The sequence below is a fragment of the Camelus bactrianus genome, chromosome X (genome assembly GCF_048773025.1).
Source record: "Camelus bactrianus isolate YW-2024 breed Bactrian camel chromosome X, ASM4877302v1, whole genome shotgun sequence".
Taxonomy (NCBI): domain Eukaryota; kingdom Metazoa; phylum Chordata; class Mammalia; order Artiodactyla; family Camelidae; genus Camelus; species Camelus bactrianus.
This window is the reverse complement of record NC_133575.1, coordinates 37,159,738-37,180,135: the sequence shown is the minus strand read 5'-3', so window position 1 is coordinate 37,180,135 and position 20,398 is coordinate 37,159,738. Positions and strand designations below refer to the sequence as shown.

At 39.4% G+C, this 20,398-nt stretch overlaps 1 long non-coding RNA gene across 1 annotated transcript; it reads right to left on the bottom strand.

Annotated features, from left to right (window-relative positions):
• Nucleotides 1–1,655: 1,655 nt before the first annotated feature.
• LOC141576408 (uncharacterized) lies at nt 1,656–20,250 on the bottom strand. The gene is made up of 4 exons (XR_012504789.1): nt 15,318–20,250; nt 13,593–13,791; nt 4,058–4,145; nt 1,656–3,449 (listed from the first exon to the last, which is right to left on the bottom strand). It is a non-coding gene; the product is annotated as an uncharacterized LOC141576408 (long non-coding RNA).
• Between the last annotated feature and the right edge of the window lie 148 nt (nt 20,251–20,398).

The window sequence follows — 20,398 nt, the reverse complement described above, 5'->3', positions numbered from 1 at the left end:
AAACAAGTCAATTTTACTGTATGTAAATTTTAAAGTAATATTTTTGCATGTGGAAAAAATAAATTCCAAATAGACTAAAGTGCTGGCTGTAAAAATGTCAGAATATAGAACATGGGATGAAATTTGAGGACGTTATACCAAGTGAAACAACACAGTCAAAAAGACAAATACTGTATGATTCAACTTATATGCGGTACCTAGAGTAGTCAAATTCATAGACACAGACAGCAGAAGGTTAGTGCCAGGGGCTGGTGGAGGGGAAAATGGGGCATTGGTGTTTAACAGGTACTGAGTTTTAGTTTTGCAAGATGAAAAAGTTCTGGAGATTGGTTGCTTGCACAACCCTGTGAAAATACTTGGCACGACTGAACTATACACTTAAAAATGGTTAAACTGCTAAATGTCAGGTGTGTATTACCACAATTCATTTTTTTTTTAATTTTTAGATTTACCGGGCAACAATATTGTGAGGGTACTTGATAGAGGCCACATTGCTAGAAACAATATACTAAGTTCAGTTAACATTGACTCCAGATTTTACTCACTATGAAATACTGGAAATACCTCAAAATTCTGAGTAAAATTCACAAGTTTCAATTCTGATCCTTCCTCTTTTTAGGTGTAAGAATAGAAAGAAGTTACTTCATTTCCACTCATCTTATCTAAAAGAACAGTATGAAAATTCTTATCGGTAAATGCAAAGATATTTTTAAACAAAGAGTACAGAGAATTTACCATCAGTGTTCTGGGCTTGAGGAAAATATGCAACAAAATTCTCTAACCTTAGAACAGAAATCTCAAAATAGGAGGAAAACAGTAACGAGCAAAGAGTTTTGCATCGTTTTTGCATGAAATGGAAGATGATTGGGCATTTAAGATAAATATTCTCTACTATAAGGGAAAAAACAATAATAGCCCAGGACTTGAATATTTTTATTAAAGTAAAATAAAATATAAATACAGGCCACACAACACAAAAGTATAGCTTAATGGTTTATTATAAGGCAAACACTCTTGTAACCACTACTGAATTCAAGAAAGAACTTTGTCACTCACCTCAGAAGCCCCACCCAATTTCAACCCACCAACCATCACCCTGACTTTATGGCAATTACTTCCTTGAATTTCTTTATCATTACATCACACAGGTGTACATTCCAAACATTGTAGTTTAGAATTTAGTCTTGCCTGTTAAGAAACATTGTTAGATTTTGATGTCTCTTTTCGTCTCAAGTTTCTCACTCAAGTCTGGATTTTCCACAGCCTAGATTTGGGTGGTTGCCCACGTGTGGTGCAGTGTATAAAAAACCTACACTACTACTCCTTTGTGTGTCTCTTGTACTTTCACACTGCTACCACACTCACTTCTCACACCAGACATGTGGGTGTTTCCCCCCTACACACACACGAAGCAATTCTCTGTGACACCAGGTTTCCCACAATTTCACTCAATTCTGACACTACCTACCTGAAGATAGTATCAGATCCCACAGGCTCAGTCCTATGAGACTTCAGATGTCAGTTGCATGTCCAAGCCATTGTGCTTCTGACCAACTAGCTATAGATCAGAGGTTCCTATGACCCAAACCTCAGATTCAGTTAATTCGCTAGAGAAGCTCACAGGAAACTAGTTTACTCATTGTTTACCAGTTTATTTTTAAAAGGATATGATTAAGGATACAGATGAACAGCCGGATGGAAGGGGTATGTAGATCAAGGTATGTGTGAAGGCGAGATTCCCTGCCCTCTCCAAGTGTGCCACTCTCCCAGCACGTCCACGTGTTCACCAACCTAGAAGCTCTCCAAACCCTATACTTTCAGGATTTTTATGGAGGCTTCATAACGTAGCCATGACTGACCATGAACCCCATTTCTAGCCCATCTCCTCTCTCTGGAGAATGGGGGTAGGGCTGAAAACGTCACGCTTCTAAACAAAACTTGGTCTTTCTGGTGACCAGCCCCTATCCAGGAACCCACTTAGAGTCACCTCATTCAAACAAATGATACTGCTGTCACCCAGGAAATTCCAAAGGATTTAGGAGCTCTGTGTCAGGATCCAGGATAAAAGACCAAGTGTGAGAACAAAAGATGCTTCAAGTGCTCTCATCACTTAGGAAATTGCCAGGGCTTTAGGAGTTCAGTGTCAGAAACTGAGGGCAGAGACCTATACATATATATTTTTTTCTGTTATTTCACATGCAGTGCAGCATACTTTCCTGTTCTCTGTTTCCTGCAAACGGGCATCTGGATGCAGAGGCCATATCTGATTGAGGTTTGATCTCTTTAGCAAGACTTCAGGTAGCAGCATGTCTTCTCATCAGGGGCACATAATGTCAGATTGTCATTCTTTTTGTGATGTTAGCAGCTGAGATGCTCAGAGCCTAGATCCACCATTCATTAGTCGTTGTGAAATGGTGATACTCAAACTCTAACAATTCTTTCCCATTTATTAATTGCGATACTTTTAGCAAGGTGCTTTCACTCATCTGTCATTTGGTAACCGATGCTACAGTTCCCATAGGAAAGGCAGGATAAATGATTTATTCTTTTCCTTTTATTGACCAGTTTTCGAGAAAATGATTTGATTCCCTATCACCCTCCAAAGGTTACTACTTTATTAAAGATCATTGTGAATTTGTTAATCTGAACATATTAGATGGGTTTCAGTCAAATCGCAATTATTATCTCCTTGAAGCTCAAATTGTCTCATCTGTGGCCAGTGGAAGATTCCTAAAGCTGGTTCCCAGGTCCTTTGGCCCTGACCCTAGTAAGCCTTGAACACTTCCTCACCATCTGCTATGATGACAAGATTCCAGAGTCATCTTGTACATTTCCAGTCTCAGATCTGGAACCAGTTGTTTCTCTAAGAAATGTTGGTTTCTTTTCATGGGAAATGGTATTTTAAGGCCACAATCTGGGTGCCAGGGTTGTGGATTATTACTGAGTTGGTCACTGTTTCTAGGCCTCTTCCGCAGACATAGCTAGAAAGTGCACACACACACACACACACACACACACACATTCTTTTTAAATAAACTATCTTATGAGATCATCCTGGTATTTCCAATTCAAATTCAAGAATCTAAGTTGGGTTTTTGGTGGTTTTTTTTTTTTTTTTTTGGTCTGTTTTTACTTAACTTTGTCTCCATTGTATCTGTCTTTCCTTTCTTCCACACCAAAAATACAGCTTCTCAAAGATACAGGGGATGATAGTTATTCATTCATTTATCCCATTGTGTTAGGGGTTCCCAGAATCACCTCACGTTCAATGACTTGCCAGAAGGACTGACAGGATTGAGTATATAGTCGTAGTCACAGCTAAGTTTGATTACAGCAAAAGGATATGTGACAGAATGGGCAAGGGAAAAAGACACAGGCAGAGTCCGAAGGATACCACGTGCGGGCTTCCTCCTGCTGTCTCTCTCCCGCGATGCAGAGCTCGTTGTTCCCTAGCAACGAAAACGCAGCAACACACGTGTGATGTTTCTGCCCAGGGAAGCCATTAGAGACTCAGTGCCCGAGGTTTTTACTGGGGGCTAATCACACGGCACTCTCTGCCTAGCACGTACCAAAATGGCAAGACTCTTAGAAGGAAGGCAGATGACGGTATAAATCACACTCTTTGCACAAGAGTTTAGGCAAGTGAGCCGTCCTTATCAGTTAAGGAATACTGGGAACACTTTCCAAATGCAAGTTCCCAGCCAAGGGCTAACGTTCCAAGGAGGCCTTTCAAAGACAGCGGTCTTAGGCATACTCTCTTAACCCCTTTCTGGATTGTTCACCCGTTGGCCCTTGGCCAAGGCAATTACAGCAAAATCATCAGTAGGACCCCATGCATCAGGGTGAGACCAACCTGTGCTACTGACCTCAGTTATACCTTCTAGGGGTCCTAGATTCCACCAATTAAAACAAATCCTGTTCACCACAAAGATCTAGCTTAGAAAGCCAGGTGGCTTCCTCCTTAAATTTCTAGACAAATCTTTTTTTTTTGGGGGGGGGGCTGGCTTGTGGCATCTGCTCAAGCACAGTTGACTATGTTCGTTAAGCGGAAGCTGACCTGAAAGTCTTCCGGGGTCTGAGGCCATGTTGGGATGTTCAGGGCGCACACACAGGAAGTGCCATCCCAGAGGGCCCACGTGACATCCCTGGAAACAAAGAGTTCACGATTGTTAGGGCGCCCTGAGCAGGACATACATCAGGAAGGCAGTGCAGCTCACCGGGGCCCCAGTGTGACGTCCCACCATGGGACTTAGATGAACTCCCTTGTCCAGTTTGAATAATTCGTTTGAGGCTTTGGTTTCAGGACAGACACTAGTGAGACAGAGCTAATGGGGCCCCCAAGGTGGCTTGAAGGCAGCCAGTTTCCATCATTTGGCTTGTCCTATTCAGGGCTTGTCCACCCCTTGTGTGGACTACATTTGGAGGCGCTCTGCAGGCAAAGCGCAGTGGCTGGAGCTACCCCTGCGGTCCCATAGTCAGAGCTCTGTCAGGTGTGACTGAAGGCTCACAGTCGGTTTGCATTCCAAATGCTCACAGCAGCTGGGAGATGAAACATCGCAGGGCATCTTTCTTCAGGCAGAGGGGAAAGCTTCCAGGAGCAGTTCAGAAAAATGAAGCTGATTAATGCCCTCTCTGCTCCCCAGCTTTTTCTTGATTTCTCCATGGTTACGACATCAGTGTGTCTCACTGAGTGATCATAACCTTACATTTCCCAATCACTCCACCCTCCTCTAGACCTTTTGTCTGGAAGGGTTGTATGCAAGAAGGAAACATATTTTCCCAGGAAAATATTTTTATACAATTTAACCAGAAAGACACATCACGTTCAGGAATTGGTCAGGAAGAATCCTGAACTTTCCATTTTTTTCCCCAAGTGATTTTGCATAACCTCCCACTCCTTTCGCCCTGATCATTTCCCCAGTGAGTAGCTAGAGAAAAAAAAAAAAGCAACCCTTTGCCGGGGGCAGCTACATTTAACCATCAAACGCCTTGCTAAAGTGTGTGTAGCAAGAGAGAGATAAGGGAGGTAGAGTCAGGCTATTGGTTCATTGGTACAAACTGTAAGCCCTTTGGAAAGTGGAACACAGCAACTCAACAGCAGTGACACAGTGGCGGAGGGAGGTCTCGAGTTCCATCTGTGGGGAGTAGGGGGCTATCACACTCCCCGTGATGTACTCCCCAGCCTTGTAGCTTTCAACAGTCACCCCAGGTAAACCACACAAGTAGTCTCTATATCAGAAAACAGAGCCGGGGGTGGAGGCAGGTTGGTGGTGGGGGGCGCGGTGGTGGGGTGGGGAGCAGTAATAGCTCAGAGGTAAAGCATGTGCTTAGCATGCAAGAGGTCCTGGGTTCAATCCTCAGTACCTCCATTAAAAATAAATAAATAAACCTAATTCCACCCCCCCACCACCACCACCAAAAAAGAAATACAGAGATGATCAGCATCTCAAATTCAGAGAACAAGCCCTTTCCCATCAGCATTTGTATGATAATCAAACATCACGTTCAGCCTATTTTTGGAGTTCTGGCTCCACAGAGGCGGTCTGAAATCCAGAATCTGGAATCTGTTCTTCGAGATGCACAGCTCACAGCGAGGCTGAAACAGCTGCAGAAGACAGTTTCAGCTTTCAGCTTAGAGTCAGGCCCAGGCAATTAGGATCTGTGAATCCAGGATATTTTTAAAAAGCCAGCGGCTTTTCTTCAATAGCAGCAAAGCCGAGACAAGGAAGGGCCAGAGAGCTGTGTTCTCAGGCCAAGTAACAAGCCAGGCTTTCCTAAAAGCTCTTTTTGATTGAGTATAGTTAATGCACAATAGTCTATAAGTTACAGGTGTACAATATAGTGATTTACAATTTTAAAGGTTATACTCCATTTATAGTTATTTTAAAATATTGGCTATATTCCCCATGTTATACAATATATCCTTGTAGCTTATTTTATACCTAATAGTTTTGTATCTCTTAATTCCCTACCCCTATATTGCCCCTCCCCACTTCCCTCTCCCCACTAGCAATCACTCATTTGTCCTCTAGATCTGTGAGTCTTAATTTCAATTTTTAAAAATTGAAGTATAGTTGATTTGCAATATTGTGTTAGTTTCAGGTGTACAGCAAAGTGATTCAGTTACATATATATTTTTTCAAATTATTTTCCATTATAGGTTATCACAAAATATTGAATATAGTTCCCCGTGCTATACAGTAAATCCTTGTTGCTTATCTATTTTCTGTGTAGTAGTTTGTATCTATTAATCCCAAACTCCTAATTTATCCCTCCCCCCTCTTCCTCTTTGGTAACCATAAATTTGTTTTCTGTGTCCATGAGTTTGTTTCTGTTTTGTATATAGATTCATTTGTATCATTTCTAAAAGCCCTTTGTAGCTTGTCAGTTTTAGAGTTCAAACAGACTCACTCAAAAATGGGTATGTCGGGCTGGAAAACCAGCAGCCTCTACAGGCCAGGCAGTTCATTTCAACGAGAACACGTTAGCAAACTAAAAGCTGGATTTCAAATCTCCAAAAGTACATTTCCAGCTGAGGATTGCCTCTATTTCCATGTTGTCTCCTTTTTTCCAGAGGCTCCAAAAGGTAAAAATCATTCATCACTGGGTCTTGTTCTGTTTCCAATACTCAAATAGTTTAAACTGCCATCAGCCTACAGACAGAAAAAAACAGGGGAGCTGTGATCCACACTTGTTTTTCCTTTGCAGCTTTCCCTGTCAGGATGATCTGTCTATACTGACGAAATGAAACATATATAACATCTTACATCAACTTTCATCATGTGCCCAGAGCGAAAGCCCTAAGTACAAAGTCTTCTAAATACTCCCCTCTTGGACCTGGAGGGTATTATGATCAGTGAAATAAGTCAGACAGAGAAAGACAAATACTGTATGATATCACTTATAGGTGGAATCTAAAAAATAAAACACACTAGTAAATATAACAAAACAGAAACAGACTCACAGATACAGAGAACAAACTAGTGGTTACCAGTGGGGAGAGGGAAGGGGGGAGGAGCAAGCTAGGGGGAGGAGATGAAGAGGCATAAACTACTTTGTATAAAATTAATAAGCTACAAGGATATATTGTCCAGCACAGGGAACATGGCCAGTATTTTATAAAACTATTAATTTATTTTTAATTGAAGTATAGTCAGTTACAATGTGTCAATTTCTGGTGAACAGCATAATGTTTCAATTATACATATACATAATAACTTTCAATGGAGTATAATCTATAAAATTTTTGAATCGCTATGTTGTACACCTGAAACTAATCTAATATTGTAAATCAACTCTACCTCAATTTCCAAAAAAAAAGTGGGCAAAGTAAATGTTCAGACAGCACACACAGAAGTCCCTCTTTTTCCCCTCAAACCTCTGGCTGTAAAATCAGCATTTACAGGGTTAACATTGTAGCTGCCTGGAGATCCAGGCTGCAAAATGAGGAGGGGCTGCAGTGGAGCTGGGGCAGCTGCTAAGCAGAAGAAAAGCTAGAGTAGCTTTTTGTTGTTTCTTTCATTCGTTTGTATCCTTCTGATTTATCTAAAGCCTTGCTCCAGCTGTGGGAACTGATTTCACTATTTTCCTTCCACTTGGAGGAGACAGCAACACAAACTTTTAACATTTTTGGTCCACCCAAACCCCGCCTTCCTGAATTTCAGGACCCTTCCCCTCCTACCTGGAGGAGAGAGCAACTACAAACTAATTTTGATTGTCTTCAGTTCATACGAAGTTCATTGAGGGGGAATTATTCGGGCCCTTTCTCCTCCCACTTGGAGGAGAAAATTAAAAACCATCAGCTGAGCTGCCCTTTTCCCTCCCTTTAGCCGCTTGGCCAAGATAGAGCAGCCAGGGGTTGGAGCAAGCCAACTCCTATGGTTGGATTTATTGTTCTCAAATTCCAGAGGGATGGCAGCTCAGCTGCTGTAGGTAACCCCAAAGCACCTAGTCACCAAGATTTTGTCACACCCCATCCCTTTTTTTCCTTTCTTCCTAAGTGATGCTGTAGCCATATTCGGTCAGTGAATCAGTGTTGTTCTATTGAGTCCCACCACTGCTACCACATCCGGTGATTCGCTGCAAGGACTCGTTGGACTGGGGATATAGTTGTATTTGCAGCTAAGGTTTACAACAGCAAATAGATATGCGGTTGAATCAGCCAAGGAAAAAGATCCAGGAGGATGCCATGCACAGGTCTCCTTCTGCCGTCTCCTTCCCACGAGGGGTCACACAGAACTTGCTGTTCCCGCAGCAGCGAAAAACACAGCATTACGTGCGTGCGTGATAGTTCTGCCCAGAGAAGCCAGTTAGAGACTCACTGTCCAAGGTTTTTACTGGGATTTAGTCACCAGGCACCCTCTGCTGAGCATGTACCAATACCCCAGTTCCCCAGAAGGAAAGCAGATGTTTGGCATAAATCACAGTGTTTGCACAGTCAAGGCATGCCGAGCCACCCTCTTCAGTTAGGAAATAGTGGGAATCTTCCTGAAATTCAAGTTCCCAGACGCCAGCCAAGGGCCAGCCCTCTGAGCTGGTCTTTCGAAGGAGAGCCGTCTTGATAACCCCTCTCCGGGGACACGTGTTATTCAGTCTCTGAATTACAGTACTATAGTATACCACCACCACTGATACAATTATCAAGAATAATTTTAAAACATAAATATACTCTCCCCGGTTGCACTGTAACTACATTACCTGAGCCATTACATTCTAAACCCTCCCTTTGAACTGTTATTTGATCTTTTTGTTTGGCTTCTCTCTCTCTCTCTCTTTTTTAATGGAGATGCTGGGGATTGAACCCAGGACCTCATGCAGCATGCACTCCACCACTGAGCTATGCCCGCTCCTCCTGTTGTTTGATCTTAGTACTTAGTTCAGTGTTTACCACCTGTCCTTAGGTCAAAGACTAATCATTTTGGTTTTCTGAAGCTGGTTCTTTAATAGATTCCTTAGAAGGACGTATGAGGACAATATTTCTCAAGTTCTTGCCTGTTGATGACATTTTGTCCATGTCTTTTATAGCTGATAGACAGTTTTTCATGGTGTAAATTCTCTGCTCACATTTTCGTTCCTTGTGTATCTTAAGTGTTAACGCCACTTTATTCGGGCATAAAGGGTTGCTATCAAAGTCTAGCGACTATCTAATTTTCTTACCCTCATAAATCACTTGCTCTTTTTTTTTTTTCTAGATGCACCAAAGATCTTTTTCTTTATCTTTAAAGTCCAATAATTTATGAGAATATGACTTGGGGGTGGTCATTCTGGGTGGATACTTTCAGGTACATGGTATGTTCTTTCAAATGTTTTTTTTTTCCCTTTTATCTCCCACCCCCTCAGAGATACCAACTACATACATATTAATTAGCTTGAGCCCCATTCATTTTTCAATCTTTTTTCCTTCTACATTTCAATTTGGATAGTTTCTATCACTATGCCTTCAAAGTCACTAATCTTTTCTTCAGAAATGTCTAATCCGCTATTAATTCCATCCATTTATTTTTCATTTCAGATACTGTAGTTTTCATCTCCATAAGTTTTTATTTGGGCCTTTAAAAAAATCTTCTAATCTAGAAAATTTTTCTGCATAATCTAGGCTTCTGAACATTTGGAATGGGGTTGTAATGATGGTTTTAATGTTCTTCACTATTGATGCATAATCTGTGTCATTTCGTGGTCCATTTGATCGATTTATTTTGCTCCAAATTCTGTGTCTTATGTTTTCCTGGTTCATTGCATGCCTGGTTATTTTTTACTGGTTGAAAGACATTGTGGATTTCACCTTGCTTGGGGCTGGATATTTCTGTATTCCTATAAATATCGTTAAGCTTTATCCTGGGACACAGTTAATCTATCTGGGAATAGTTGGATTTCTTCAGGTCTTGCTTTTAAGCTTTATGAGGCAGGGCCAGAGCAGCATCTAGTCTAGGGCTAATTTTGCCCCCACCACAGGCCTTCGAAGTAGTCTACCCAATTCCCTGTGAGTTATGAGGTCTTTTACTCTACCTGGTGAGATAAGGAACTATTCACAATCCTCTGTGAACTCCAGGCGTTATTCCCTCTGACCCTTTCTGGTGGTTCTTTACTCTGCTAAAGACTCAAGCAGGACCCTCTACAGATCTCTGGAGCTCCCTCTATTTCTCTGTATCTCTCTCCTCTCCAGTGCCCTGTGCACTCTAGTTGCCTTGGTCTCCTTGGACTCCCGGGTCCATCTCCTTAATTCAGGGAGAGTACTGGGCTCTGCTCGAGTTCCTCTTTCCAGTGCTGTGACTGGAAACTCTACCCAGGCTAAAGTATTTGTAGGGCTCACTTCATTTGTTTCCCTTCTCAAGGATCACGGCTCCTCACTGCCTGATGTCCAATGTCTTGAAGACCACTGTTTCATATATTTTATCATCAATTTTGTTGTTTCAGGTGGGAGGGTATATCTTGTCCCTGTTACCCCCACCTTGGCCAGAAGCAGAAAGAAGTCTGCTGTGCTCTGTCCGTATGCAGTTTTACTTTGTCTTTTACTATTCCAGGAAGTTTTCTGGAGTTACAGTTTTTTAGTATTTCTTTTGTTCCCTTGGTCTGGTTTTCTTTATCAGGGACTTTTATGGTATATGAATTAGATCTTCCTTTTTTTTCCTCTCTCTCTCTCTTTTTTTAAAAATTGAAGTATAGTTAGTTTACAATGTTGTATCAGTTCCTTGAATTGGATCTTCTTTTTCTACCTTTGTCATTTGTCCTCAAATCTTTCACTTTCTTTTTTCTTAAGAAACATGTTCCTCCTTTTTGTCTTCTACTTCCCTTAAGCCATCATGTGTTGCGTTTATTTGCTTTGCACGCCTTATAGTTTAGTCTTCTATTCTGAAATGACTTTTTCTTTTCTTCCAAATATTCCCTGAGATCTATCAAGGTATTTCTGAAATTTTCTAATACTTATTTATGTTATCCTTTCATTCCCTTGCATCATTTTCTTTTTTTCTTTGGGAGAGGGGAGGAGGTAATTACGTTTTTTTATTTTTTATTATTTTTTAACATTTTTTATTGATTTATAATCATTTTACAATGTTGTGTCAAATTCCAGTGTTCACTTTTTTTATTAATTAATTAATTTATTTGTTTATCTAATGGAGGTACTGGGGATTGAACCCAGGACCTTGTGCATGCTAAGCACATGCTCCACCACTGAGCTATATCCTCTCCTCAACCATTTTCTTAATGTCTTTTAGCTTGTTCAAAATAGCTGGCTGTAGTGTTGATCTCTTCTGTGAGCATGTTTCTGGCATGTTTTCATTGTCTCCAAGGTTGGTATCCTACCCCTTGTTCTTTTATTCTTACAGCAACACTGTATGGGACTTGCCTTCTGTACATTTTGGTTGCTCTTTATATGAAAATAGTTCTCCTTAACTTTTGGAAGTGGGTGGGGTTCAGGGTAGTTTCTCAAGTGTCAGAGCTCCCTCTTCTGTTGTTTTTGCATAGTGCTAAAGATTATGACAACTTGTTTTTGAGATTTCTTGACTCTATTCCCGCACTTTGATCTGGACATCCTCTTTCCTTACTGAGGTAGGCTGAATAATAGCTCCCTGAAAGAAACCCATGTCCTAATCCCTGAAACCTGTGAATGTTACCATATGGCAAAAAAAAAAAAAAAACAAACAGACTTAAATTTTTTTTTGTTTTATTGTTTCTTTGTTTTGAGGGGAGGTAATTAGGCTTTGTTTGTTTGTTTGTTTAATGGAGGTACTGGGGATTGAACCCAGGACCTCGTGCATGCTATGCATGCGTTCTATCAAAGGGCTATAACTTCCCCCCAAAAAAAGGACTTCTGAGATGAGATGACCCTGGATTATCCAGGTGGGCCCTAACTTCAATGACAAGTGTCTTTATAAAAGGGAGGCAAATGGGGAATCACACAAATTGAAGAGGAGAAGAAAATATGACTATGGAGGCAGACATTGGAGAGATGTGGCCACAAGCCAAGGAATGCCAGCAGCCAGCAGAAGCTGGAAGAGGCAAGGGATGGATTCTCCCTTCAAGCTCCCAGAGGGAGCATGGCCCTGCCAACACCTTGATCTTGCCCTAATGATACTGATTTGGGACTTCTGGCCTCCAAAACTGTGAGAGAATACATTTCTGTTGTTTTAAGCCACTAAGTTTGTGGCAGTTTGTTACAGCCGCAATAGGAAACGAACACAGAGTTTGGTATCAGAAGTGGGGTGTTGCTCTAACAAACAGCTAAAAATGTGGGCATGGCTCTGGAATAGGGTAGTTGGGTAATATGTAGAGGCTGGAAGAATGTTAAGGAGCACAACAGAAAAAAGCCTAGTTTGCCTAAAATAGACTGTTGGTAGAAATACTGATGCTGAAGGCACTGCTGGTGAGGGCTCAAAAGAAGTGAGGAATGCTGGGAATCTCTGGATGGAGCAGGACCCTGCTGAAACCTTCACTTTGGCCCAGTGATGCTGATTTCAGACTATTTGCCTCCAAAACTGTGAGAGAATAAATTACTGTTGATTTAAACCACCCAGGTCCAGGTAATTTGTTACAGCAGCCACAGGAAATGAAAAAATGCAGTTATTTTTCTAGTATCCTAAACTGCTCAATTTTGATTTTACCCCCAGAGGTTTCTCCTCAGCGTAGATCCCTGTCTTAGAAGAAAGCCCTTGTGGATCAGTGTACAATAAAGGATTAACTCAGCAGATCTGGGTTGGCCAAACCTTGCAAATTCTAAAGAAAGGTTTGGCCCTTGCCCAGCTCCTGGTAGACAGCTCTAAGCCCTTGGAATATCCTGCCTGTTAAGAATATCTTCGTTTACCTGAGTCCATGAGCCATGCCATATAGTTTATTCTAAAACTGTAATTGATGGTGGAGGTCTTGGACCATCCAGAATCAGCTTGAACTTTGGAGGGACCAGGCAGCTAAGGTCAGCTATGCCTATGTGACTGGCTCCAAAGAAAAACTCTGACACCAAGGCTTAGGTGAGCTTCTCTGGTTGGCAACACTTCTGTGTGTTACCCCACGTCTTGTTTGGAGAACTAAGCACTGGACAGATGGCTCTCCTGGGAGAGGAGAATTGGAAGCTTGCTCCTGGTCTTTCCTGGACTCTGCCCTATTTGCTGATTTAAATCTATCCTTTTGTTGTAATAAACTATAACAATGAGTGTAACAGCTTTGCTAAATTCCCTGAGTTCTCCTGGTGAATCACTGAACCTGTGGGTGGTCTTGGGGTCCCCTAAGCACAGTCAGTCTGAAGGGTTCTTAGGAATTAGGCTGCTCCAGCCCCTTCAGACCTTACTGCAGACCCCTTACACTCACTTGTTACTGGATGGAGCAAAACACCTCTCAGTTTCAGCTGCGGAATTCAAATTGGCCTGCCATCCCTGTTGACTGTTTTGGCATTCTCCTGTTCTCAGATCTGACAAATACCCCTTACTTCCCTCTGCTTTTTCCTACACCGATAACTATACCATGCAGTTCTGGTGGCTGTTGGTGACTTGTCCTCACCCACATGTAATTTGTGTTTCATGGGTATTTTGGCTGTCTATGGTTGTGTAAATACACCACACCAAAACTTAGGGGCTTAAAATAATAACCGTTTGATTGCTTACCTTTGGGTGAAAAACTTGGGCAGAGCTCAGTGAGAATGACTCTGTTTCTTCCCCCATATGATGTCTGAGGCAGCTGGGATGGGGTTGGAGGATCCAAGATGCTTTCATCACACGACTGGAACCTTAGTCTTAGTTGTCAGTTGGGGCCTAAGTTCTCAAGCCCATGGCCTCTTTTTTAAAATGGTGTCTCATTGTCATACTAAGTAAAGTAAGCCAGAAAGAGAAAGAAAAGTGCCATATGATATCACTTACCTGTGGAATCTAAAAAAAGGACACAAGTGAACTTATTTACAAAACAGAAGCAGACTCACAGACATAGAAAACAAATTTATGGTTACCAGAGGGGGAAGGGGGGTGGGGAGGGATAAATTGGGAGTTCAGGATTTGTAGATGCTAACTACTATATATAAAATAGATAAACAACAAGGTCCTACTGTATGGCACAGGGAACTATACTCAATAGCTTGTAGTAACCTACAATGAAAAAGAATATGAAAACTGAATCATTATGCTGTACACCAGAAATTAACACAACACTGTAAGTTGACTATACTTCATAAAAATAAATAGATAAATGGTATCTCAGAGCTTCAGTCTTCAGAAGGACAGAAGGACACTTTCATAGGGTGTCTAGGTTCCTCTCTCACTAAAGCAGAAGCTCAAGGCCTCTTAAGGCCTGGGCTCAGAAGCCCCAGAATGCCATTTCTACTGTGTTTTATTGGTGAAACAGAACGTAAGGTCAGCCCAGACACAGAAAGTGAAAAAATACACTCCACACCTGATGGGAGGAGTGGCAAGCACTAACGAGGATGGAAATATTGTTGGCAATTACATCTGCAGAAAACCTTACTATACTGGGGACACTGTGGTCCCTAGTTTCACTGTGAGTGTTGTCCATGCATTTTGATTTTGCTGTTTGGTTGCTCTGTCTCTTTGTATGTTGGCATGAAGAGAGATATAAAACCTGTTCTGCTCTCACCATGTTACCAGCATCCATTCTAATTTTTAAAAAGTTATCTCAGAAAAGAAGAGAAATTTGGGGCAAGGGTAGAACAAAGAAGTGAAAATATTCTAAATGGCTCATTCTCCTGAGAAATTAAGAGTAAAGGCAAATAACATATCTCTCTGTGGGGGGTGTGTGTGTGTGTGTGTGTGTGTGTGTGTTTAATTGACCAATAGAGAAAATCTGAATCATGTTTGTAAGTAATGGAAGGATAATCACCAGCAGAATTGATAAGCAGAGTTAACCTTCCAAATTACTAAGAGAGGGAGAAGGAGAATGAACAGGAACTTAATAGAGACAGCAAACGTAAGGAAACTGAAAAAGAGTAATAAGGTGTACCCTGATGGGATTCAGGATAGAGAAAAACAGGATACTGGCCCTAGGGAGTGGAGATGCATATCTAAGGAATAATTTCAATAAGCACAGACTCTTGCAAGTTCACATATATAGAAAAGCAGTAAAATCATGAACTTGATTTATTTTTTAAAAAATTTGGGGGGGGGTGATTAGGTTTATTTATTTATTTTTAAGAAAGGTACAGAGGATTCAACCCAGAACTTCATGCATGCTAAGTATGCACTCGACCACTGAGCTATACCCTCCCCTCTTAAAGTCATTAACTTGAGATGTTTGGTTTTTGTGATTAGCAGTATTCCTTTGATGTTGATTACAATTTTTTTTTTTTTTGCAAAAACTCCCGTATATCCTGTCCCCTCCCTTACCTTTTTGGAACAGTTCCGCAGAGCTGTCTAAGAGGCCATCTCCTGGGCTTGAAGTCCTCAGAATGTCTGCCAAATAAAACATAATTCTCAAAAAAACCCAAAACAAAACAGAGTAACAACAAAACAGAAAAAGAGAAACAGTCCGTTGGAAGGCACAAAATCAGGCATATCGTTAACAAATGAAATCGACTGGGTTCTCCTATATGAGACTGAAACTGGGTTAAAAAAGAAGAGTTACGTGTTGCTTCCTAAAAGCACATTTAAAATAAAGAGGCAAAACTAAACACCGTGTAAGGATACATCAGGTAAATGCAAGCAGAATAAAAGTAGGTCTCATGATATAATAATCAAGTTAAAGTCTGAGGCCAAAAGCATTCAATAGATTAAGAAAAAAGAGAGATTATGTAATATAAAGTATATATTAGATGAAGATATAATATGTGTAAATATTTATACAAACACAAACAACATCAGCAAAAATTCATAGAAAAGGAACAAAACTTTAAAATCATAATATATAATGGGAGAGTATACCTCTTTCAGAGTATGATAAATCAAGCTAAACAAAAGCAATTAAAGGTTAAAAAGATATTAAAATTATAATCAATAAGCTACCTTTAAAAGATATAAAAAGAACTTTGTATCTTACAAACAGACTATGTAATCTCTACTCCTATGTCCTTGCAACATTAAAAAAAAAAAAACATTCAATTATCTAACTTTGCCTCAGAGAAATGATTGATACACTTTTAAAAGCAGGGCTTTGGCAGATCACATTCTCGGATAAGGTCCAACAAAAACAAAAACAAATTAAAATATCACCAAAATATCTTAACCAGTTGGAAATTAAGAAACATTTTTCAAAATAAATTAGAACTAAGTGGGTCTATAGAGTCCAGACCATAGAGAAAGATAAAATTTTCCCAATTTATTTTTTAAAAGGAGAATAACCTTAATACCCAAACTAAAATATATTGCAAAAAAAAAAAGATAACTAGAGAAAATCTTTCATGAAAATAGCTGAAATTTTCTAAATAAAATATCAGCATATCAAATAAATCCAGATATGTCTTGAGAAAAAAATACACCCTAACGTTAAGATGATTCCAGGAATGTTAGTGTGATTTAATATTTATAAGTCAGTCAACATACTTCATTACACCAATACTTTAGAAAAGCCACATAATTAACATTAAAAAGTATATGATACAATCCAGTAGCCATTATATTAATAATAAAAACTCAAAATAGCAATAGAATGAAACTACTTTAAATTGAGAAAACCATTTTCCAAAAATTGCCAGAAAGCTTTAAATTATTGGTAAAATATTTAAAATAATTTGCATTATAATTGGCAACATGATAGGGGTACTCTTTATCATATCTCAACGTTTTTTTTCAACATTATTTTGTTTGGGTAGACTGCCCTTGGAGAACATTCTTGAGATGTATGTCAGATAATGTTTTGCCTATATTTTCTTCTAGGAGGTTTATTGTATCTTGTCTTATGTTTAAGTCTTTGATCCATTTTGAGTTTATTTTTGTGTATGGTGTAAGGGAGTCAACATTATTTTGAAGGTCCTATCTCAACATCAAAGTCTGATACAACTTTCCACAATGATGAAGTATTCTATAAATATGCTGTCTAATATAGTAGCCACGAGCCATATGTTGCCATGAGCACTTGAAATGTGGCTACGTGACTAAGAAACCGAATTTTAAATTTTATTTAGCCCCAATAAATTCAAATTTAAATAGCCACATAAGCTCAGTGGCTACCAGAGTGGACAGCTAATTCAGTGAAAAAAGAAGAAATAATCACATCAAATATCAGATAAAAGAGAACATTATCTAAATCTGATATGATTGTACAATTAGAAAACCTAAGACACTATACTAAGAAGTTACCAGAATTGTTGAGGTATTTTTGATAAAGGGCTGAATATGAGGTAAAATTATAAAAAAAAGTATTTCCTTTCTATACTAGCAGTTAGTAGATAGGATTAGCAAAAAGAAGTCTTAACAATGACAACAAAAATATTATAAATACCCAAGAGTAAATTTGATCAAAAGATGATGGACTTATAAGAAGAAAACTATATTGATGGGGAGGGTATAGCTCAAGTGGTCGAGTGCACACTTAGCATACACAAGGTCCTAGGTTCAATCCCCAGTACGTCCTCTAAAAATAAATACATAAGTAAGCCTAATTACCTCCCCCCAAAAAATAAAAATTAAAAAAATGTTAAAAAGAAGAAGAAAACTATAAATTATTATTGCAGCATATAAGACAAGACATAATCAAATAGAGACATATCAAATCCTTAGATATAAAAGTTTATTATAATAAAAAGCATTAACTCTTCCCAAACTATTCTATGAATATAATACAGTTCCAATCAGAATTACAATAGTTTTGTTTTGTTGAGGGTTTTTGGGGGGGCGGGGGTAGCATTCATTTTGAAACTTGATGAAATGATTTTAAACTTCAGAAAGTTCCCAGAAAAATAAATCTGCAAGAACAGAAATTCTTTGAAGTCAAATAGATTACAGAGACACAACTGAGTACAGATCAAGCTAAATATATTTGTGACCTTATATGATAGAAATGACATTTAATTCAGTGGTTATAGGGCATTATGTTCCATAGATGGTGCTAGCTGATAATGTTGAATTATACCTGAGCCCTGTGATCCTGGTAAATAGTGAAGGTTAAGAAATTCCTTTATGAACTCTACTACACTGCTGGTGGGAATGTAGTTTGGTGCAGCCACTATGGAAAACAGTATGGAGATTCCTTAAAAAACTAAAAATAGACTTACCCTATGATCCAGCAATCCCACTCCTGGGCATATATCCAGAGAGAACTCTAATTCAAAAAGATACATGCACCCCAATGTTCACAGCAGCACTATATACAATAGCCAAGACATGGAAGCAACCTAAACAGATGACTGGATAAAGAAGTGGTGGTATATTTATACAATGGAATACTACTCAGCTATAAAAAGGAATAAAACATGCCATTTGTAGCAATATCGATGGACCTAGAGATTGCCATACTAAGTGAAGTAAGCCAGAAAGAGAAAGAAAAATACCATTTGATAACACTTATAGGAGTTTGGGATTAGCAGATACAAACTATTATATACAAAACAGATAAACAACAAGGTCCTACTGTATAGCACAAGGAACTATATTCAATAACTTGTAATAGCCTATAATGAAAAAGAATATGAAAAATAATATATATGTATATGTGTATATATATATAACTGAATCACTACGCTGTACACCAGAAACCAACACAACATTGTAAATCAACTATACTTCGATTAAAAAAAAAAACGAGAAATCTCCTTACTCTTTAGTGTTCTGAAAAACGACTTACTGCAAAGAATCTCCCTTGCCTAGATGACTTTGGACTCATGGATACCCCTTGTTTACCTGGATACAGACCCTCCAAATTCCCATTCTTTGCTTCATAAACACTGATTAATCCTAGCAAAATACTTGTTAGCCAAACTTGAGTCAGGTTTCTCTCATTCCTACAGTTTCCTGAACTCTGCTTGCCCCCAAGCCTGAGCAAGCACCAAAAAATGTGGAACGTGCCCCTCTTCTCAGCTTCTCCTGGGAATCGGCTGACCACAGTGGGTACTTTCCTGTCAGACCCCGCTGGTCATTCCCCTGTTTGTCCAGCTTCTCCTCCGCAGATTCTGCTTTTCTTGGCTTGCCTCGACCTAACCCTACCTATAAAAGAAACGCCTTTTTCTGTTTGGTTTTGAGATGCTTGCAGATTTCTCAGTTGGGAGTTTTCTCCCTACTGCAAGAGTCTTTCTTTCTAATTAGTCTCGCCCTATCAAAGTCTGGGTTTGTTTTTATTTGACACAGTCACAGCAAAGCTTGACCTCGATCTCATAACATACACCAGAGTAAATTTCAGCTAGATTAAAGATTTAAGTAGAAAATTTTAAACAATAAAAGTGAAATAAATGTTAAGACTATCTTTTTAGGACTACCTGGAATGGAAAGAGGGACCATGCAAGACAGGAAATACAGAAGCCAGAAAAGAAAGCTTATTTTTGATGAAATAATACATTTTCTAATTATACATCAAAGGACATGTATAAAAGGCAAAGGGCAAAAAGAGTTAGGGGGAAAATACTGCAAAGCAATTAACAAAGGGTTAATAGCTCTAATGGACAAAGAGCTCCTACAAATTGATAAGAAAAAGACAAATCACTCTAAAGAAAGTTGGACAAAGGATATGAAGTTTTGTGGAGGAGAAAACCTAAACAGTCAACAAGCAGAAAATGTTCCTCAGTTGCACAAGTGGTCAGGAAAATGCAAATTAAAGTGGTTAAACTAGCCCTCAGATTGGCAAAAATCTGAGCATCAGCATTCAGTGCTAGAGGAGATTTGCCTTGATGAACTTACATTTTGCTGGTGGGAGTAGGAAATATTACAGTCTTTTGGGTTAGTGATTTGGCTGTATCCATTCAACAACACAATATCCTTACTTGTATTTAATAATAAAACTTCAAAATATAGGAAGCAAAAATTGACTGGTGGAAAGAAAACCTGACTTATCAATACAGTGGGAGATCTGGTCTCTCAGTAACTCAGGGAACAAACAGAAGAAAATCATCAGGAAGGACACACATTTTAAACAGCCCAACTAATAAGCTTGAACCAATAAACAAATAGGCTAAACCCAACAACTGGAAAATACAGAGTCTTTTCAATCAAGAGATGAAACATTTTCGAAAACTGGGTCGGTACTTGAGCCTTAAGGCAAGTTTCAACAAATTTCAAAGACAGCATCATTCAGACAACATTCTCCAACCACAACGCAATTAGGTTAGAAATCACTAACATTAGGATTAATTTTGTGTTTGAGGAAATGAAAACCGGTGTCAAGAACTGTACAATTTTCTACACTCCCTGTAAATTCCTCCTTTAATCATTAATTCTGAGAACAGGATACAAATGAATGATGGGCTAAATCGAAAATTGCTCCTTTCGGCAGCTTTCCAACACCTGCGGGCCAAAGCCCACCAAACGTGCACCTGGCACTCAGC